Source organism: Nicotiana tomentosiformis, chromosome 6, assembly GCF_000390325.3.
Source record: "Nicotiana tomentosiformis chromosome 6, ASM39032v3, whole genome shotgun sequence".
Taxonomy (NCBI): Eukaryota; Viridiplantae; Streptophyta; class Magnoliopsida; order Solanales; family Solanaceae; genus Nicotiana; species Nicotiana tomentosiformis.
In genome coordinates this window covers 94661715-94685983 of record NC_090817.1, presented here as the reverse complement: position 1 = coordinate 94685983, position 24269 = coordinate 94661715, and positions in this window count along the sequence as shown.

Genomic DNA, 24269 nt, shown 5'->3' with positions numbered 1-24269 from the left:
TGTTCCAGCTCTTCAACCGTTGACTTGGTGGCATCAGAGTCATCGGGAACTATGAAAGATCGAGGGATCCAGCAATCGTCATCTTCGTCGATCCTTTCCTCCCGCAATTGGGTCGTGGCCGATATCTGTGGTTGCTATTTGGCCTCCTATTTTCCCTTTGATCCCTTCGTTGATGAGAGTGCCGATATTGTTATCACTTCATCGACTGAAAACATTTCCTTGGCAGCTGGTTGCTCCCCATACACTATTTTGACTCCCTCCGACGTCGAGAACTTCAGAACTTGGTGAAGGGTCGAGGGTAATGCCCTCATGTTATGGATCCAAGGCCTTTCGAGCAGGGCATTGTACCTCATGTCACCATCGATCACATGAAACTTTGTTTCTTGGATGGTCCCGATCACGTTCATTGGCAAAGTAGTTTCACCTTTGGTGGTTTCACTTACCATGTTGAAGCCGTTAAGTACTCGGGTTGTGGGCATGATTTGATCTTGTAGCCCGAGCTGTTTTATGACCCTCGATCGAATAATGTTGGTGGAGCTACCTGGATAAATCAAAACATGTTTAACTTGAATTTTATTCATAAGGACAGATATTACCAGTGCGTCGTTGTGGGGTTGTAATATCCCCTCTGCATCCTCGTCACTGAAAGATAAGGTCCCCTCCGGTACGTAGTCTCGAGTCCGCTTTTCCCTTGTGATCGACACCTTGGTGCGTTTGAATACGTGCCCCTGAGGAATATCGACCCCTCCAACAATTATGTGGATCACGTGCTGCGACTCTTCTTGCTCATTCTGTCTATTTGAATCTCTGTTCTTGAAATGGATTTTAGCCCGATCGCTTAAGAATTCTCGAAGATGCCCTTCGTTGAACAAACAGGCTACCTTATCCCTCAACTGTCTGCAATCTTCTATTCTATGACCATGGGTGCCATGATATTTGCACATTTGATTATGATTTCTCTGGGCCGGATCAGTCTGTAGAGGTCGGGGCCACATGGTATCTTTGATGCGCCCAATAGCTGATACAATAGCTGATGCATCAATGTTGAAGTTGTATTCCGATAGTCATGGTGCTTCTTTGGGTTCAACATTTCTATCGAAACTACTATTACTCATGAGCCCTCGAGAGCTCTATCCTCGATCATTTCTTCTATCAGTTCGACCGGGGTTACGTCCAGGACCGCTATTTCTCCGATCTCCACCGTATGGTTGATACCGATCTCTGTTTGACCGTGGTTCCCAATCAATATCCCTTTTAACTTTATCGATGGTACTGTTTGGATAAACGGACCCGGAAGGAGTCCCCAACTGGTCATCCTCGACCCTAATCTTTGACCGGTACCTATTATGCACGTCGTCCCAGGTTACAGCTGGATATTCGATCAAGTTCTGCTTCAAATGTTATGAGGCTACCGAACTTCGTATGTTTAGGCCTTGAGTGAAAGCCTGAACGGCCCAATCGTCGGCGACTGGGGGCAGATCCATGCGCTCCATTTGGAACCGAGATACGAACTCTCTGAGCATCTCGTTGTCTTTTTGTTTTACTTTGAAGAGGTGCTACTTTCTAGTCTCGACCTTTATAGCTCCGGCGTGCGATTTGACGAAGGAATCTACGAGCATGACAAAAGAATCATTGGAGTTAGGTGGTAAATTATGGTACCATATCATCGCCCCCTTTGATAAAGTTTCTCCGAATTTCTTCAGTAGTACGGACTCAATCTCATCGTCCTCTAGGTCGTTCTCCTTTATTGTGCATGTGTAAGAAGTGACATGCTCGTTGGGGTCGGTAGTTCATTATACTTAGAAATTTCTGGCATGCGGAATTTTTTCGGAATGGGCTTAGGAGCTGCGCTCGGGGGGAAGGGCTTTTGTACGAACTTCTTTGAATCCAAACCCTTTAAAATCGGTGGTGCTCCCAGAATTTGATCAACTTGGGAGTTATATGTTTCCATTTTTTTGTCATTCGCTTCAATCTTCTTCTCCCCCGATTCAATTCGCTTTGTCAGCTCCTCGAACATTTTCAAGATAGCAAGGTCGGTTCCTGACTCACTCCCATTTGACCTCCCCAGCACTGGTTCGGCCCTGTGAACAATTTCCTGTGATGGCTCGGGTTCGACCCTACTCGGTGCGTGGTTTTGATTTTGAAGTTGTGCTATTGCAGCTTGTTGAGCATGCAGCATTTCGAATATTATTCGAAGGCTGATTTCGCCTTCTTCGCCGCCCTGTGAGTTCTGACCGGCTGATCGAACGCTTCTGCAGATGCTGTTTTTGGGGTCGACGCCCAGATTTGCATTCAGGGTAACATGGGAACTGACGTCGACGGGGTCTGCAACTGGTACTCCTTCGAGGTTATCTAGAAGCACTTCGTTTCCTGGGGCGGCTACGTTGTCATTTTCGCCATGAAAATCAAGGTCGTTGTCGATGTGTGTGGGTACTGCTTGAGAGTTCAACATGCTGATCCTGGAATCAAAAATGCTCACAAAAACAAGTGTAAAGCAGTGTGTGTTATGAAAATTAGCACCAGGCAATCACTATTGTCCTTAATCCCACGGTGGACGCCAAACTGTTTACCCTAAAAATGGATAACAATTGAATTTATATGTGGTTTTAAAGACACGTAATTTTACTTGGCACAAACAGAGAAAATATGCAAACTGATATTGAAATTGACTATAAAGAAAAATAAAAGCAAACCAAATGAGATATGTAGCTTGGGCCCTCGAACCAAATGAAACAACAAAGAAAATATAAGCAGAGTAACAAAGTATTGAGAACCCGGTGCCGCTTTAGGTTAGGGAGCTGGACGATAATAGCTCCTCCGCATCCCAAAGCGCGCTGCCCTCCTAGGCGCGCAACACTAAGTAATCCAAGCCAACCCACATTACTGACTAACGGTCTTGAGAAAAGAGTAGTATATTGCTTTTTTTACTGTCTGCGACCCCCTTTACAAATGATTAGACCCCCTTTATATAGTAGGGGAGTCCTACTCTTGATACAATTCTAAATACAGTAAGGACTCTCGTGATAGGCTAATTAATCGGCCTCTTCTTGATACGTGCCGTGATTTCCGACGAGATTCTCTCCCTAATTGCGGCTATAATGGCTTTTTTGTTTCTTGGCTTGATCTTGATCCTGGCCGATCTCGATCTTGATCGGTCTTTGGGTCTTCGAGCTCGATCTTGACCGACCTCAATCTTGATCTGTCTCTGGGTCTCGAGCTCGACAACATATTCTTTGCACCATGGCTCGATATTACAATGATGAACTTTGGACCATCATGTTCCAATCTCGATTAATCATACGAAGGGCAAAACTTGATTTTTACCGTATACAGCGCTACAAATTTTACAGACGTCCGCAACTAAATGAAACTCTTGTATTGTTGTCTGTTTGTTTTTTGTGAGTGTGACTCATTCATTCTCCCTCAATACTGTTTACCACCCTGAGAATCTGCTCGGTGAAAGTTTCAACAGTATCTAACTCATCAACATCTAGAAGAACGGTAGATATACACTGGACTTGCACTTGGTGATCTTCATGAGATATTGGCGCCTAGAATAGATAGGTTCGTAAATATAATATTTACGACTATTTATGAACCGTTGCTTAGGGATGATTGGTTTTTCGTTTTTTATTTTTTAATTTATTTTTTAAGTAGAATATTCATGTTTTTTAGAGGGGGATTTTGATAATTCTAACTCTTAACTTTTGAGATTCCCACTTTTATAATAACTAGTTTTTCGACATGCACGTGTATATCGATCATGTTATTTTACTTGTACAATAATTCTAATTTTGAGTAAATAATTATACATGAAAGAGCAAGGACAAGTTTCTCTAAATGATCGATATGAATCATCATATTGTCACTTATTTGTCAAGATCAAGATGATTTGATGTTGTATGAACTATAAAGATGAATTGTAAAGTTTTATTAGATATATGTGATGTCATTAATAAATAACTAAAGAATAATATAAATAACTAAAGAATATAATATAAATTAAAAATGGTATTACCTTTTCGTCGTCCAATATTATAGGCCTAAATCTCCTTCGTATTTTGGATTTTTCTATGGTCTTATTACGCTCTTCGTTTTGCTAACGCTTTATCATCCAGTCAGATGAGTATTTTTGTGTCCTACTATAAGGTACGTATGATTTCACTAATTCCACTTCGATTATATTGGCCATTTTGATCGATTGAACCTGAGATGTTTCGGTGCACAAAGCAATAACAGTATGATATTTATAATATAACACATGTCATGTGCTTTCTGTTAAGGTGAACATTCTTATTTGAAATAGTTAATAATTTCAAAAACGAATTAAAAGCTGGTATTAGCTATTACTATTATTTTAGTTAGTACATTGAAGTTAGACTTCGTAAGAAGCAAAAGTATTACCAATATTATGACCGAGTAATTCGAGTAACATGTTAAAATACATAACAAAATTTACGTATGATACAATTTTTAAAAACACAAAATTCTTTTGACGTATTCTTGCAAATTAGTGTATTATGCAACTTAGTAGCAAATGATATTACTTAAGTCAGGAACACAAATGAATACACGTCACTATATATATATATATATATATATATATATATATATATATATATATAAAGCTAAAATGAAAAACAGACATTCATTGATAACTATATTTCATTGATTTATGCCCATTGAAAATACTAATAATAATTTCTCATATGAGTCCTCTAAAGCTTCTAACGAATATATGGTGAGTAGCGACTGTAAAAAATATAAATGTGGTATTATAGATTTCTCTCTTGGGAGCATGTTTAAATTAATTAGTCGGAGTGAGCAGATAGGGTGGAAAACCTAGCATATATCAAAATTGTAATAATGTAGCGATAATCTCAATAAGGTAAAGCATAAAAATTATGGGGGAATTGAATGGTCGACTTGTGGCAACTTCAGTATAATGGATGAGTAAATTTGGAGCATAGCAGTTAGAACTCTTACAAGTAAAACCTTAAAATATCACTTGAAGAATAAATTTAAATTAAAAAAGATAGATGTGAAACTTATATATCTAAAGTTGTTCTATAGACAATATTAATTTATATCTACACCTTTAACGCTTTCCAAATTAAAAACCAAAATAAGATACCTTTTGTGATTAGGCTTGAAGTTCCAAAGTATATTAAATCGTCCATAGAGATAAATTTCATAATCAGTCTCTTGACTAACTTTGCCTCAATACTTCAAAATGCCAAATTCTTAAAATCAAAACCCAGTCTTTAGTCATTTAAATCATCCTGTCAATACATAAAAGATAATATACCGAGGTTAAACAAAAGTTTCCTAAGAAATGGATTATGAATATTTAGTAAAATCGTTAGTGTGATCTGCCATATGACTTGAATAAGTATCTCATTAGCATGCGGAAATCTAATTACTTTTAATTTCTTTTCTTAATGACCAATAAGAATGTAGCCCTTTTCAGTTTCAAGCACTATCCTTAATAAATTGGATACTATAATTTCTCAACTACATAAACACATGAAGTTAATGTAAAGAAGAAAAATAAATGAGTATAATGGATGAAAAATATATCTAGCTAGCACATTAGCATCCAAGTCCTTTCATGTACTTGATCTGGACGTAGAGATTGGCTTCTAGTAAGTGTAAACTGGCCTTTAAATATTCAATCACAGTTGCAAACAATTGACCTAAAATTATTGTTTAGACCCCTTTAAAAATTAAAAGGACATAACATTTTAAGGAAACATACTTTTAAAAAGTTTAGTTCCTAAACAACAGTAAAAATATATCTTAAAGTTGCAGCACAAAAAAAAAAGAAAAAAATAATACTGGCCTAGAGCAAACTAAACAACAGTGCAGTTAGCTAATCGAAAATACCATGATATGATGAAAGCCTTTACCTGAGAGTTTTGAGTCTCCTGCAAATGAGCCTAGGACAATTGGGAATTTTGGGTGTGCAGATGACAAAGATAGTTAGTAGTATAATTTTTTTTTTCTAGAAATAACATTACACTATTAACTATTGATAGTTTTCTCTGGTATTGTTTACTATCTACTTGCCGTACTTGTGATGACCTAAAAGATCATCTTTAAATTTAATAATTAATTCTGTAAAAACAAATACCTCAAAAAGTATTATTTATTTTTTTTCGATTTGCGTGCGCAATCCGTATAATTTTTCTGAAAGTTTTTATATGAAAAATTGATTAAAATGTGAAATAGAGCCTTAAAACTCAACTGAGTTGATTTTGGTCAACATTTTGAGCAAACGGACCCAGATCAATATATTGACAGTTCAGGTAAGTCCGTATCGTGATTTGGGACTTGGGCGTATGCCCGAAATTTAATTTGGAGGTCCCCAACTCAAGTTATGGCCATTTAACGGAAACTAGGAATTTAAAGGCTAAAGATTTCTAAAGTTTGACCACGAATTTGACTTTTTCATATCGGGGTCGGAATCCGATTCCGAAAATTTGAATAGCTATGTTATGTCAGTTATGACTTCTGTGCCAAATTTGAATTCATTTCAGATTCATTTAATATGTTTTAGCACGAGTTTTGCAAAGTAAAAAGTTTGAAAAATTAAAAGTTCGAATCGAGGTGTGAATTGTAATTTCAGCGTTGTTTGACGTGACATGAGACCCCGAGTAAGTCCGTATTATGTTATGGGACTTGTTGGTATATTCGGACGGGGTCCCGAGTACCTCGAGTGTGATTCGAATCGAAATCGGAATAAACTTGGACTTAAGCAAAATCTGAAATTTTGTTGCTTCTGGTACCTTCGTTTCTGCGAAGCCTTGGCCGCAGAAGCGAGCAATCCCTCGCAGAAGCGGCCTGGGAAAGTGTGATGACCCAAAATATCATCTTTAAATTTAATAATTAATTCTATATTCTAAGACCTTAAAAAGCACTATTTATCATTCCTCAACTTGCGTGCGCAGTCCGTAAAATTTTCCGGAAAGTTTTCAGGTGAAAAATGAATTAAAATGTGAATTAGAGCTTTAAAATTCAACTGAATTGACTTTGGTCAATATTTTAAGCAAACGGACTCGGATCAGTATTTTGACAGTTCTGGTAGGTTCGTATCGTGATTTGGGATTTAGGCGTATGCCCGGAATGAAATTCCGAGGTCCCTAGCCCGAGATATGGAATTTTGATGAAAAATTAAAAGTTTAAGTTCAAATAGTGACCGGATATCAAATTATAGGCAAACGACCCCGCAATAGAATTTTGATAATTCCAACAGCTCCGTATGGTAATTTTGGACTTAGGAGCGCGATCGGAATTTTATTTGGAAGTCCGTAGTAGAATTAGACTTGAAATGCCAGAAGTTGAATTTTTGGGAAGTTTGACCGGGGGTTGACTTTTTGATATCGAGGTCAGAATCTGATTCTGAAAATTGAAATAGGTCTGTTATGTCATTTATGACTTGTGTGCAAAATTTGAAATCAATCCGAATTGATTTGATGTGTTTCGGCACAAGATATAGAATTTGAAAGTTCAAAGTTCATAGATTTTGATTTGAGGTGTGATTCGTCGTTTTGATATTGCTTGATGTAGTTTGAAGCCTCGAATAAGTTCGTATTGTATTTTGGGACATGTTGGTATAATTGGTTAAGGTCCTGAGGGTTTCAGGTGGATTTCGGAAGGTAAACGGAATAGATTTCGGACAAAGAAGGCTGCTGAAAATTTCTGTTGCAGAATGCGTGGAGCTAAATTTGGAAGTTTATATCTCGCAATCGATTAGGAATCGGAAAATTTTCAAAACATTAAAGTTGTAGCTCTTTGATTCTAGTTTCCATCAAGGTAAACCATTCATTATTTGGACATTCGTATAGAAAGTTATAATAGATTGAATGAAGGCTGGTAGAGCAGTTTCGCCAGAAATTTCTGATATGTGGAACCGATTTTAGAAGCTTATATCTCGCAATTCATAAGGAATCAGAAATTTTTCAAAACATAAAAGTTGTAGTCATTTGATTCTAGTTTCCAGAAAGTTAAACCATTCATCATTTGGATATTTGTACATAAAGTTATGATCGATTGAAGGAAGACTAGTAGAGCAGTTTTTGGTAAACTTTTAATGACGGAAAATGGACTTCTAGTGACGGAAAATGGACTTTTAGTGACGGATTGACAGAAACTTAAGGACCAAAAATGATCATTTCATTCATTTCGTTTTGTATTTTTAGAGCACAGTTCTTGGGCGATTTTTGGGCGATTTACACGAGAAAATATTGGGGTAAGTGTTCCTTATCCTATATTGATTATATTTCATTATTCCATACTCATTTACATCATGAATCCATGAATTTATGGAAGAAAAATCAAGATTTTTGCAAAATCTACCAAAAATAAAAATTTAAGATTTAGAGGTCGAGTTGTTATCGGAATTTGGTATAATTGATATGGGTGGACTCGTAATTGAATGGGTAGTCGGATTTTGTAAGTTTCGCCGGATTCCGAGATGTGGGCCCCACGGGCAAATTTTGAGCTAATTTCGGATTTTATTGAAAAATATAATATTTTCTTATGAAATTGATTACTATAATTTTTGTTGACTGTATCGAATTAATTATGACTAGATACGAGTCGATCGGAGTCGAAAAAATCGAGAAAAAAACATAATACTTGGTTAAATTGGAGCAAGTCGAGGTAAGTGACTTGTCTAACCTTGTGTGGGGGAAATTTCCCTAGGATTGATAATTGTAATATGTGAAAATTCGTGTACACGAGGTGACGAGTGTGTACACCGGCTAAATGTGAAAGATTATGTTTTAAATTGTGTAGATCATTGTTGAGCATTAATTAAATTATTTTATTTTGTTATATTCTTCATTATTGATTTAATGTTTATATTTTTTTAATTTGCTTGACCTTTTCCTGCTAATTGTTTTATTTATTTAGTTAGAACTTGGTTTCTTTTATTCTGTGTATTATTTGAAGGTTGATTTTCTTTAAATTAAATATTATTAATATGAAGCATTTGACATTTTTAAACTTGATATTGAAGCAACGTATTAAAGATTTTGAAATATTATTTTCCTGAATTATTTACCCCTGAATATTTTTTTAAGATTTTCGTACTCGTTGTGATGGAGCAGTGAGCTCTTAATTGTGGAAAAATATTATTGTTTAATTATTTTGACATGAGCAGTGAGCTTTTTATTGTAGAAAAATATTATTGTTGAATTATTTTGACATGAGCCGTGAGCTCTTTATTGTGAAAAAATATTATTGATGATTTATTTTGGCATAAGCCGTGAGCTCTTTATTGTGAAAAAAATCCATGTCTATATTCATCCTTTATTTCGGATTTAGATGGAAGAAATTAAAAATTTTGTAAACCTTTTCAAAAACGAAAAATTAAGATTTGAAGGTCCATTTGACATCGGAATTTGGTAATTTTTGTATGGTTGGAATCGTCTCGGAATGAGTGTTCGGATTTTGTAAGTTTTTTCGAGATTCAAAACATGGGTCCCACTGATGATGTTTTAGATGAATTTCAGATTTTAATCCGGAAAAATAGTAAATTCATATGGAATTAATTCCTACGATTTATATTGAGTATATTGAATTATTTATGACTAGATATGAGGATCTCGGACACGAATTCGCTAGGAAAAGGTTTATTGGATTCTTGAATTTGGTTGCAAAGCGAGGTAAGTGTCGTGGTTAACCTTGACTTGAGGGAGTAGGACTTATTTGTCTATTTTTTACGTGATTTAATGTGCGGGTACAACGTATATATGAGGTGACGAGTACTTATGTGTTGTGGTTGAGTCAAAGCATGCGAGTGAAATTTGTTTATTATTAATAATTACCTATTTAATTAAGATATTTCTGCTTAAGTTTATTATTAATTATTTGATCATTATTCATGAAATTATTATTCATTTAATTATTGTTGAATATTTTGGAAGGTGAAGTCGATATTCTGGTATTGAATTGATTGATAAGTGTATATCCCCGTATTTAAATACTCTTTTGAATCTATATTAGTATTTTCATGGTAAGGAAGAATGTAAAGCACAAAGGGTTATGCCGTGCCATTTTTATTATTTATAATATCATTATCATGGTAAGGAAGAGTGTAAAAGCACGAAGGGTGTTGTCGTGCCATTTGTGAGTGTAAAAGCACGAAGGGTGATGCCGTGTCATTTTCAAAGAGTGTAAAAGTACGAAGGGTGATGCCGTGCCAAATGAGAGTAAAAGCACGAAGGATGGTGCCGTGCCATTTTCATATCATCGGTTGCTCATTTTATTGTTGAGGAATTATTTAGCTGCTAAGTGATAATTCTCCTGCTGAAATTATTATATCAACCCCCTTCGCATATTCTCTCCCAAATTTATAAAGTGTTATTTATTGTTTTATTGTTGCTTTGTATTTGTATATACTTGTACAGGTTGTTTACGTACATGTCCTGTCATAGCCTCGTCACTACTTCGTCGAGGTTAGGCATGACACTTACGGAGTACATGGGGTCGGTTGTACTCATACTATACTCTGCACTTCTTGTGCAGATTTTGGAGTTGGTCCCAACGGCGTACCATAGACTTTCTCGGATTCAACTACCCAAAGAAGACTTGAGGTATAACTGCACAGCGTCCGCAGTTCTGAAGTCTCCTTCTATCTATCTTAGTTGTGTATTATCTTTCAAACAACTTGAATTTTATTCAAACCTTTATTTGTATTATCCTAGTAGCTCGTGCACTTGTGACACCAGATTCGGGGATGTATTTTGATAATTCGGTATTTATAGTCTTCCGCACTTTATTTCAGTAATTGACTTCTATTTAATTAAATTTGCTTAAAAATAGTTAAGATTATTTTAACGTTGGCTTGCCTAGCAAGTAAAATGTTAGGCGCCATTACGATCTTAAAGGTAGGAATTTCGGGTCGTGACAGTTGATATCAGAGCCCTAGGTTACTTAGGTCTCACGAGTCACGAGCAAGCTTAGTAGAGTCTGAAGGATCGGTACGGAGACGTCTGTACTTATCTTTCAGAGGCTATGAAGTTTAGGAACAACATTATTTCTTTCTTAATCTGTCGTGCGATCTTATTCTATCATCGATGATTGAATTATCCTATTCTTATTCTCTCACATATGGTGAGAGCACATAATACATCTACCGATGGACAGGGACCAGAGCCCCCGGTTGCAACTATGACCAGGGGGAGAGGTCGAGGCCGAGGTCGTGCTAGAGGCCGAGGCAGAGGCAGAGGTAGAGCTCAGTCTAGAGCTCGAGCAGCAGCACTTGTTGTAGAACCTCATATGGATCTTCAGGAGGAGGTTCCAGTTCATACTGTACTAGTTGGACCAGTTTAGGTCCCGAAAGGATTCATAACTACTCTAGTGCTTCAGGACGCCCTAGTCCGTTTGGTGAGTCTTATGGAGGGTGTGGCCCAGAATGGTACATTTCCAGTGGCACCAGCCGTCTCACAGGCTGGGGGAGGAGCACAAACTCCCACTAATCCTGCTTCGGAGCATATGGATCCCCGCCAGTTGGGGTAGTACAACCAGTTGTTGCGGAATAGGCCGGTGATAGGCCCACCATGTCTTCTACGGCCTTATTGAGACTGGATAAATTAACTAAGCTCTTTCCAATTCACTTCAATGGCACACCTTCTGAGGACCCACGGGATTATCTTGATCACTGCCATGAGGTGCTACGGAACATAGGTGTAGTTGAGACCAATGGGATCGATTTTGCTGTATTTCAGATGACGAGTTTCGCCAAGAGGTGGTAGACAGATTTTATGTTGACCAGACCAGCTGGGTCGCCTACACTGACTTGGGAGCAGTTCTCACGGCTATTTCTAGAGAAGTTCCTTCCTATCACATTGAGAGAGGATTTCTGCAGACAGTTTGAGCGTCTCCAGCAGGGCAGTATGACTGTTACTCAGTACGAGACCTGTTTTGTAGATCTAGCCCGTCATGCTCTCCTTTTACTTCCTGCCGAGGGAGAGAGAGTGAGGAGGTTTATTGAGGGAATTACTCACCCTATTAGGATTTACATGGCCAAGGAGACCGGAAGTAAAATTTCTTTTCAGGCATCTGCTAATACTGCTAGGAGGATCGAGATAGTTCTTGCACAGGAGAGGGGGCAGGGGTCTGATGAGAGGCCTCGTCAGTTCGGTGGGTTCAGTGGTGCCTCGTTTGGAGGCAGGGGTAATTTTGGTAGGGGTCATCCTCCCAGGATGTTTCATTCAGCGCTCCAGGCATCCTATAGTGCACCACCAGCTCCTATCAGGGCACCTCTGATCCAGAGTTTTCAGGGTGGTTACTCAGGTCGACAGGGAAAATTTCAGGGTCAGCAGTCACAGCAGCCGAGGTCCTATTATACTTGTAGTGATCCGAGGCACATTGCTAGATTCTGCCCTACGTCTCAGGACAGTATGCAACATTAGGGTTCTCGTGCTATGATTCCAGCACAGGTTGCTTCACCGCCTGCTCAGCCAACTAGAGGTAGGGGTTAGGCAACTAGAGGTAGAGGTCAGACCATTAGAGGTGAAGGTCAGGACGTTAGAGGTGGAGGCCAGCCAGTTAGAGGCCGTCCCAGGGACGCAGTTCAGAGTGGTAGGGCCCATCCCCGATTTTATGCTTTTCCAGCTAGGCCTGAGGCCGAATCATCCGATGTCGTGATTACAAGTATTGTTCCAGTTTGCCATAGAGATGTTTTAGTTCTATTTGATCCATGATCTACTTATTCCTATGTTTTCTCTTATTTTGCTTCATATCTGGTGATGCCTCGTGATTCTATGAGTGCTCCTGTGTGGGTGTCCACTCCGGTGGGAGATTCTATCGTGGTAGATCATGCCTATCGTTCGTATGTGATTACTATTGGGAGTCTTGAGACTAGTGTGGATCTTCTACTTCTTGATATGGTAGATTTTGATGTCATCTTGGGATTACCTCGATTAGAGTGGAAAGGAACTTCTGGTCATTCTACCATCAGGGTTATTTCTTATATGAAGGCTCGACGTATGGTCGAGAAAGAGTGTCTAGCCTATTTGGCTTATATTCGCGATTCCAGTGCAGATGTTCCTTCTATGGACTCAGTACCAGTTGTTCGTGAATTTCTAGAAGTATTTCCTGTAGATTTGCCGGGGATGCCACCCGACAGAGATATAAACTTATGTATTGATTTAGCTCCGAACACTCAGCCCATTTCTATTCCACTATACCATATGGCCCCGCTGGAACTGAAAGAACTAAATGAGCAGTTACAAGACTTGCTTGATCAGGGATTTATTAGACCTAGTGTCTCGCCTTGGGGTGCACCAGTGTTATTTGTAAAGAAGAAAGATGGTTCAATACGAATGTGTATAGATTATCGGCAGTTGAACAAGGCTACTATCAAGAACAAGTATCTACAGCCAAGAATTGATGACTTATTCGATCAGCTTCAGGGTGGTGTTTTCAAAGATCAACTTGAGGTCGGTTACCATCAGTTGAAGATTAGGGCATCTGATGTCCCTAAGACAACTTTTCGGACTGGGTATGGGCATTACGAATTCCTAGTGATGTCATTTGGGCTAACAAATGCCCCAGCAGTATTTATGGATTTGATGAATCGGGTGTTCAAACCCTATTTGGATTCTTTTATGGTTGTATTCATTGATGATATCTTGATTTACTCCAGCAGTCGAGAGGAGCATGAGCAGTATCTTCGGAGTGTGCTTCAGACTTTGAAAAATAATCAGTTATACGCCAAATTTTCAAAATGTGAATTTTGGTTAGACTCAGTTGCCTTTTTGGGGCATGTTGTATCGAAAGAAGGTATAAAGGTGGATCCTAAGAAGATTGAGGCTGTTAAGAATTGGCCTAGACCTACTTCAGTTACAGAGATCCGAAGTTTCCTGGGTTTGGCAGGTTATTATCGTCGGTTCGTGGAGAGGTTTTCATCTATAGCAAGTCCATTGACCAAACTGACCCAAAAAGATGTTCTATTCGGATAGTCAGACGAGTGTGAGTTGAGCTTTCAGAAGCTCAAGACTGCTTTGACTATGGCACCAGTGTTGGTATTACCTACAGGGTCAGGATCTTATATGGTGTATTGTGATACATCTCGCGTTGGGCTTGGTGCAATATTAATACAAGATGGTAGGGTGATTGCATATGCGTCGCGGCAGTTGAAAGTTCACGAGAAGAATTATCATGTCCATGATTTAGAATTGGCAGCCATTATTCATGCGCTGAAGATTTGGAAGACATTACCTGCACGATGTCTCGTGTGAGGTATTTACTGATCATCGTAGCTTGCAATATCTGTTCAAATAAAAGGATCTCAATTTGAGGCAGAGAAGATGGTTGGAGCTGTGGAAGGACTATGATATCACTATTTTGTATCACCTAGGAAAGGCCAATGTAGTGGCTGATGCTTTGAGTAAAAAGGCTGTGAGTATGGGCAATCTTGCGTATATTCCGGTGGGTGAGAGACCATTAGCGGCAGATGTTCAGGCGTTGGCCAATCAGTTCATGAGGTTAGATGTTTCTGAATCCAGTCGGGTTCTAGCTTGCACAGTCGCTCGATCTTCTTTATATGAGAGCATCAGAGAGGGCCAATAAGAAGATCCTCATTTACTTGTCCTAAAGGACACGGTGCAGCACGGTGATGCCAAACAGGTTGATGTGGGGGGAAATGGAGTTCTGCGAATACAGGGTCGTATTTGTGTGCCTAATGTGGATGGGCTTCGTGAATTAATTCTGGAAGAAGCCCACAGTTCCAGGTATTCTATTTATCTAGGTGCCACCAAAATGTATCAAGATTTGCAGCAACATTATTGGTGGAGGAGAATGAAGAAGGATATAGTTGCATATGTAGCTCGGTGTCTGAATTGTCAGCAAGTTAAGTACGAGCATGAGAGACCTGGTGGTTTGCTTTAGAAGTTAGAATTCCTGAGTGGAAGTGGGAGCGTATCACTATGGATTTTGTTGTTGGGCTTCCACGGACTCAGAGAAAATTCGACGCAGTTTTGGTCATTGTTGACAGGTTGACCAAGTCAGCACATTTCATTCCAGTAGCAGTTACCTATTCTTCAGAGCGGTTAGCTGAAATTTACATTTGTGAGATTGTCCCCTTCATGGTGTGCCTGTATCTATCATTTCTGATCGAGGTACGCAGTTCACTTCGCACTTCTGGAGGGCTGTACAGCGTAAGTTAGGCACACGGGTTGAGTTGAGTACAACATTTCATCCATAGACAGACGGACAGTCAGAACGCACTATTCAGATATTGGAAGATATGCTTCGCGCTTGTGTTATAGACTTTGGAGGTTCTTGGGATCAATTCTTGCCACTTGTAGAGTTTGCCTATAATAATAGCTACCAGTCGAGCATTCAGATGGCTCTGTATGAAGCATTGTACGGGAGGCGATGTCGTTCGCCAGTTGGCTAGTTTGAACGGGAGAGGATCGGTTGTTGGGTACCGATTTGGTACAGGATGCCTTGGATAAGGTCAAAATTATTCAGGATTGACTTCGCACAGCTCAGTCTAGGCAAAAGAGTTATGCCGACCGTAAGGTTCGTGATATTGCATTCATGATTGGAGAAAGAGTATTGCTCCGGGTTTCACCTATGAAAGGTGTAATGAGGTTTGGAAAGAATGGCAAGTTGAGCCCTAGGTATATAGGACCATTTGAAATTCTTGAAAGGGTAGGCGAAGTAGCCTACATACTTGCATTACCACCTAGTTTATCAGCAGTTAATCCAGTGTTCCATGTGTCTATGCTCCGAAAATATCATGGTGATCCGTCCCATGTATTAGATTTCAGCTCAGTACATTTGGACAAGGATTTGACTTACGAAGAGGAGCCAGTAGCTATTCTAGCCCGACAGGTCTAACAGTTAAGGTCTAAGAGTTATCCTTCAGTTCAGGTGCAATGGAGAGGTCAATCAATTGAGACAGCTACCTGGGAGTCCAAGTCGGACATGCGTAGTAAATATCCACACCTTTTTACCAGCTCAGGTACTTTTCTAATTCCGTTCGAGGACGAACGTTTGTTTTAGAGGTGGAGAATGTGATGATCTAAAAGGTCATCTTTAAATTTAATAATTAATTCTGTATTCTAAGATATTAAAAAGCACTAATTATCATTCCTCGACTTGTGCGCGCAGTCCGTATAATTTTTCGGAAAGTTTTTATATAAAAAATTAATTAAAATATAAAATAGAGCCTTAAAACTCAACTGAAATGACTTTGGTTAATATTTTGAGCAAATGGAATCGGATCAATATTTTGACAGTTCCGATAGGTCTGTATCGTGATTTAGGACTTGGGCGTATGCCCGAAATTTAATTTGGAGGTCCCCAACTCAAGTTATGGCCATTTAACGGAAACTGGGAAAATTAAAGGCTAAAGATTTCCAAAGTTTGACCACAGATTTGACTTTTTGATATCGGGGTCGGAATCTGATTCCGAAAATTTGAATAGCTATGTTATGTCAGTTATGACTTGTGTGCCAAATTTGAAGTCATTCCGAATTCATTTAATATGTTTTGGCACGAGTTTTGCAAAGTGAAAAGTTTGAAAAATCAAAAGTTCGAATCGAGGTGTGAATTATAATTTCAGCATTGTTTGACATGATATGAGACCCCGAGTAAGTTGGTATTATGTTATGAGACTTGTTGGTATATTCGAACGGGGTCCCGAGTACCCCGAGTGTGAATCGAATCGAAATCGGAACAAAAATTGGACTTAAGCAAAATCTTAAATTTTGCTGCTTCTGGTGCCTTCGCTTCTGCGAAGCCTTGGCCGCAGAAGCAAGCAATCCCTTGCAGAAGCGGCCTGGGCAAGCTGGGCAAAGAACCGCAGGTGCGGGACCTCGAACGCACCCGCGCGTCCGCAGAAGCGGACCCTTCGATCGCAAAAGCGGAGGGCAGCACAGATGCGCATTTGCTTTCGCAGAAGCTTGACCGCAGGCACGGTCAAGTCCACGGTAGAAGCGAAAATCCCTGGGCAGTGTATAAATCAAAGAGTCCGAGACTTTTCTCATTTTTAGACATTTCAAGCACGGATTTAGGCGATTTCAAAGGAGTTTTTTCACGACTTTGAATTGGGTAAGTGTTTCTATAACCAAAAGTGATTATATTTCATAAATCCATTTTTATATTTATCCTTTATTTAGGATTTAGATGGAAGAAATTGAAATTTTTGTAAAACTTTCCGAAAACGAAAAATTAAGATTTGAAAGTCCATTTGACATCGGAATTTGGTAATTTTTATATAGTTGGACTCGTCTCGGAACGCGTGATCGGATTTTGTAAATTTTTTCAAGATTCGAGACATGGGCCCCACTGATATTTTTGAGATAAATTTCGGATTTTAATCCGAAAAATTAGTAAATTCATATGGAATTAATTTCTACGATTTGTATTGAGTATATTAAATTATTTATGACTAGATTTGAGGATTTCGGACACAAATTCACGAGGTAAAGGTTTATTGGATTCTTGAATTTGGTTGCAAAGCGAGGTAAGTGTCGTGGTTAACCTTGACTTGAGGGAGTAGAACTTATTTGTCTATTTGCTTCGTGATTTAATGTGCGGGTGCAATGTATATGTGAGGTGACGAATACTTATGTGTTGTGGTTGAGTCAAAGCATGCGGGTGGAATTTATTTATTGTGAATAATTGCCTATTTAATTAAGATATTCCTGTTTAAGTTTATTATTGATTATTTGATCATTATTCGTGAAATTATTATTCATTTAATTATTGTTGAATTTTTTGGAAGGTGAAGTCGGTATTCTAGTATTGTTGATTGATAAATATATATCCCCGCATTTAAATACTCTTCTGAATCTATATTATTATTTTTATGGTAAGGAAGAGTGTAAATCACGAAGGGTGATGCCGTACCATTTTTATTATTTATAATACCATTGTCATGGTAAGGAAGAGTATAAAAGTACGAAGGGTGTTGTCGTACCATTTGTGAGTGTAAAAGCACGAAGGGTGATGTCTTGTCATTTTCAGAGAGTGTAAAAGCACGAAGGGTGATGCCGTGCCAAATGAGAGTAAAAGCACGAAGGGTGGTGCCGTGCCATTTTCATATCATCAGTTGCTCATTTTATTGTTGAGGAATTATTTGGCTGCTAAGTGATAATTCTCCTGCTGAAATTATTACATCAACCCCCTTCGCATATTCTCTCCCAAATTTATAAAGTATTATTTATTATTTTATTGTTGCTTTGTATTTGTATATACTTGTACAGGTTGTTTACGTACGTGTCCTGTCATAGCCTCGTCACTACTTCGTCGAGGTTAGGCACGACACTTACGGAGTACATGGGGTCGGTTGTACTCATACTACACTCTGCACTTCTTGTGCAGATTTTGGAGTTGGTCCCAACGGCGTACCATAGACTTGCTCGGATTCAACTACCCAAAGGAGACTTGAGGTATAACTGCACAGCGTCCGCAGTTCTAAAATCCCCTTCTATCTTATCTTAGCTGTGTATTATCTTTCAAATAGCTTGAATTTTATTCAGACCTTTATTTGTATTATCCTAGTAGCTCGTGCACTTGTGACACCATATTCGGGGATGTATTTTGATAATTCGGTATTTATAGTCTTCCGCACTTTATTTCAGTATTGACTTCTATTTAATTAAATTTGCTTTAAAATAGTTAAGATTATTTTAACGTTGGCTTGTTTAGCAAGTGAAATGTTAGGCGCCATCACGATCCTGAAGGTGGGAATTTCGGATCGTGAAAGTACTGCTCCTAAGGCTTGAAATAACATGGGAACCTATTATGAATGGCATTAAAACGGTCGTCATGTCATACAATTTTGGAAGCTTTATTCGTTATAAGGTTATTTTCTTTTGTAGTTTGATTTTATTTTTATTTTTATTTTATTCTTTGTTGGTGTGTTAAAGAACATGCAATATTCTATTGGTACGTCTAAATATTCAAATCGCATTATTATATTGGTGTCGTAATTTTTAGAAAAGTAAATTATTCTTTACAAAGTTCATAGAAAAGAAGAATGCTCAACTGTCACAACGGTAGAAGGTGGTCAATGAAAAGACCACTTTTTGGAGAAATTGATTGAACAAATTGTGAGCGAATGCACTTTGTCGGGAGTATAAATATTTGAAAGATATCAAAAGATAAAACGATTGTTGTTAACCAGATCTCTTTATTTTTGTTGAGATAAATACTTTGCTAAACAAATCTCTTAAAAATGGGCAACTTGACATAGATTTGTCTCATAAATTAGGATGAATATTAGGTTCAAACCATTGGGGTCAAAAAAATGTCTAGAAAAAAAAATACATGATACCTTCATCTAGAGATGTGCAAGTGAAGAGGAAAAAGTTTGGATATAGTAACTTTTGCTTCTTACACAAGACCTTTTAGCAGTAATCGGAAATTAGTGATAGGAAAACCAACAATAAACGTTTCAAAAAGGCTACGGTTCAATTTTTTTTCCTCTAAAGACGTGTTGGTTCTTATGATAAGAGAAGGGAAAAATAGGAGAAGTTTTTATATATTTATATTTATTAGTAGAATGTTTAAGTTATTTAGAAGGGTATTTTAGTAATTTAACTTTTAACTTTTGAGGTTCATGTTTTTATAATAATATAAATTAAGTCATGCTGTTTAATTCGCTTCAGTTAGTTATCGTATTTCATTGTTGTTACTATTTAGTACTACTTTTTCCTTTCTTCTTCTTTTTATTCTCTCTCTTCTTCCCCTTCTTCTTTTTCTTCTTCTTCTTCTTCTTCTTCTTATTATTATTATTATTATTATTATTATTATTATTATTCTTTTTTCTTCCCATCTTTTCTGAGCTGGTGGTCTATTGAAAATATCCTTTCTACCTTCACTAGGTAGGGATAAGGTTATGAACCTCCTCAGACCCCACTTGTGAGAATATACTAGTTTATTATCGTTGTTATTGTATATTATCAATCTAACTTATGCAGTGTATTGGTAGTTAATTCCCTCTTTCGCTTTCCTCCTTTCTTGCCTCACTTTACTTGGTATGGTGCTCAATACCAAAGTTTAGCCAAATAAAATCTTAGGGGTCATTCGGTAGGATGTATCGTGAGAAAGTAATATATTTATTAGCTTTGATATTATTAATCTCTTGTTTGATAGTATTTCTTAACCTATGAATAACTAATATACCCTATTTGACAAGGGCGGATCCAGTCCTTTAGTACCGGGTTCAACTGAACCATGAACCCGTACTTTTATTGCGTTGTATAAATTTATGTGTAAAATTTATTAAAATCAATAAATAGCAGATATAAACTCTTAACTTTAAAAATATGACGGTTTAATGCTAAAAATCTTGAAGGTTGAACCCATATAATTTAAATCCTGGATCTGCCTCTGCTGTTTGGTATTATCTATAATCTATAATATATTAAACTCGTATTTTTTACCCTTTAAAAATAAAGCTCATATTGAATAAAATAGTCATTTAATTATTCTCCTAATATTTAGGACTTTTATATTAAACTTTTCCTTATTTGAACTATGTATAAACTCCTAATATTTAGGTATTTAATTTAAACTCAAATAACATTTTACCTATATATAATTCAACAATCATTAGAGAACTACAAAATAAAGAATCTGCATCGATTTGTGGCTCCTTTACCTAATTCATCAAACTAATGTTAATATAGTGTTTGTATAATAAACCTTCGGCAGTTACTCAAAAAATAGATAGATGAATAAACCATCTCCATTTCAGACATAGAATAATACCAAAAAAATAGTTTATTTCAAAAATTAAACTCAAAACTGATTTTTCCAAAATCAAATTAAAATCAAAATTAATACTTGTAAATGTGATGGAACTTTAGAACCTTCAATTTTAGGTAAAGAATGTTAAAGCAGATCTCTCCTTATAACTTATAATTTATTATGGCAACATTTGTTATTTTAGCTAAAAATATTATCTATAAAGATCCAATGAGTTAAATTAATATCCTTACCAAAAGATTTTTAAATAAGCAAATTATTAAAATAGAAAATATCCCAACCTCTTTATTTGAAAATTTTTAATATGTATTATTTGATAATTCTTTGAAGAATCGTAATAGAAGTATTTTTTGGATTTATATATATATATATATATATATATATATATATATATATATATATATATATATATATATATATATATATATATACATGTCAAAAAGCGCGTACCTTAAGACTAGTCTATATTTATATCTATACTATATTAAAAGCACGAAGGCCCTTAGGGAAATGTCGTTCGTCTTTTTTACCCTTTTAAAAATAACTTGCACCCTAGACAAAATAGTCATTTAATTATTTATCTAATATTTAATCTTTTTAACATCAACTAAGTTTTACGTATTAAATTTTTCCTTATTTAAATTATGAATATACCATATTTGTAAAAGAAGAGGAATAATGTTAGAACCTTCGCGAATGTATCGGTATTATTTGGAGTGTATGTTTCCGTGTTGAACGATTTTTTAAAACCTTTTTTCTTGGTAATTTAACAAAAATAGGTAGGCTGATTTGGTAAGAGGCATACTGAAAATAGAAAAATATTTATTATTAAACACTACCTCTTTAATGCCAAGATTCAAAAGATGCTAAAGAGATATTAAAATAATAGCATCCAAGTGATTCTAGGTTTTTCATCTCAAATAGACATATGGTAGAACTCAAATACGTAGTTCAAATTATGGATATCAAACTTATCATCTACTAAACACTTAGTAGATGAATTTACGGGCATCCAAGATCTTCTTTTTGCTTATGTGTGTTTTTCTTTTCTATTTAATTTGAATCTTTTTTGTACTTTAGAGTCTCTTTTATTTTATCAAGGCATATGTTTATCGCTAATGTAAGTTCATTGCTTCAAGTGCTTTCTTATTTGTTCTGCTTTGTGTGATTTTATTTTCTTTGCTTTGTTAAATTTTGTAATTTTATCCTTAACTTAAGTCGATATTGCTTCATATTTTCTTAATTACCATCATTTATGGTTGCTTTGTTAACTTAATTTGGTTTTCGCCTTTGTTCCTATTGTAGGATATGCAAAGCTTTTATGGAAATTGGAAAGAACAATGAAGATGATCTGGCACAACCCTTGATTTGTTTGCATCGATATCCTATTAAAATGTGCTGAATTTAACTTTTAAAAAATTGATAATTCAATTATCATTGTTTGCTTTAAACTATTATGTTACAGGGACTTGAAAAACGTACAGGCCATATACTGGATGCACCATGTTGCATGTAACATGGAAAAGATCCAGAGTTAAGCGAGGAGGAGTATACCATGTATATGTGAACTAACTATTCTCCTTGTGAAGACCTCATAATTAATCAAAAATGAAAAGGATCTATCTGTAGATACAATCACAATGTTGAGGTATAACTTCTTCCTGTTTGACCTATTGTACCCTTTTATTTTTATTTTTGATTTCGTAAGTTAGAAAGTGTAAAGGTAAGCCTAATAATGAAAACGGTCGATGTTTCTTTGTATATGTATAGATGAATTAGCTAAAATACTGCTAGATATATTTACATGCATATTAGTTGGAGTTCCTTGTGTAACAAGGCTGGAAAAACATTAGCAGGATGTGTTCTTCTTTTTTATTATCTCTATAAACTGTTGAGATTTATTGATTTACACGAATTAGAAGATGTACTATAGTTTTGTACTAAATTCGTATAGGACTAAATCCAGGAAACAATATGCATGTTGTCAGATTCCATGATCAATGTTAATTATCTCGGAAGAAAAAAAAAATACAACAACGTACAAAAAAAACTTCAAAAAATATAAAACAAAAGTCAAAAAGAAAAAAGCAATATGTTGGTATAAATCCACCTTATTCTTTCCCAACAAGTTTTTAACATGACAAAACATAGTTTTCCTTCAGTTTTGTAGTTTGGTTTAATTTTGCTGTACAATTGTAACTATTATAGTTACTTTTACAGTGGCGTATCTGAACTACTAATGTAGTTTATCCTTCATGCAATAAAAGCAAGGCTCACCTTAAACAAGTAATTAAACTGTTTTTCTTCTTTTTGCTCTAACGTTTTATAAGCACATCAAATATTTTACATATGCCTATGAAACAGAGAATATCTAACATAAAGGAAAAGATTAACCGTTCAAGTCTCACATGCTTTCTATTAGTCTTATATTGCGAGATTTTTATACCATGTAATAAGAAGACCAGAAAAGAATGGGGGACTCAACTTCTAAATGACGCTAACATTAATTTGTAGTAGAAACCGATGCATTAGATAATTTTTTCGAAATTACAAAATTGGAAGAATTTTAAGTTGAATATATCGACTGAGATGATTAAGGACGTCTATAGAATAGAGTTTATTTCTTTATTGAATTAGCTAAATAGGTCAACAATCATATTATTTTTACACTTTTTAACTTTTATTTAAAATTCAAACACAATTTAAATATAAAATTTATGTGATTTTTTTAAAATAAACATATACTCATTAAGATGGAATACACGTATCATGCGCGTACCCTAAGACTATTATATTAAAAGCGCGAAGGCCATTAGCGAAATATCGTTTGCCTTTTTTACCCTTTAAAATATATATATCATACTGAACAAAATAGTCATTTTATTATTTTTCTGATATTTAGGACTTTAGAATCAACTAATATTCTCTTATTAAATCTTTTCTTATTTAAATTATGTAAAAAGTTCTAATATTTAGGGCTTTAAATTATATAAAAACAAATTCTCATTTGACAAGCTTTTATACCCTTATGTATGGACTTAAAAATACTTTTGGAGTTTAATATGTATCACTTAAAATTTTCCTTGTTAAACTCTTTCTCCAAATATATGATCAGCAATACATATTTGATTTTATGTTTTGACTTTTTAAGAGTTTTGATTTTAATTTTAAGTATAAATTTCTATAAGTTTAAAAATTTCATGATAATGTTAATTTTTTAAAAAATTGTTCTACAACCATACTAAGTAAAATTGTAACTACAATTATTATTTTAATTTTTTGATAAACAAATATATTTAGAAATTCAAAAGAACTATAAATTTTGCATTTTTTCTATAATTTTGGAAAATTGTCCACAACAATGTGAATTATTGAAATTTCAAAGTCGTCATTGGTAGAATTCATTGAGAATGAGTTTAGGGTAGTATTAAGAATATAGACAATTTTTTTCACAAGAAAAGATCCACTTAACTTACCTATAATTTTGATGAACTTTGAATGAAAACAACATCCATGTAATTAGGTTACAA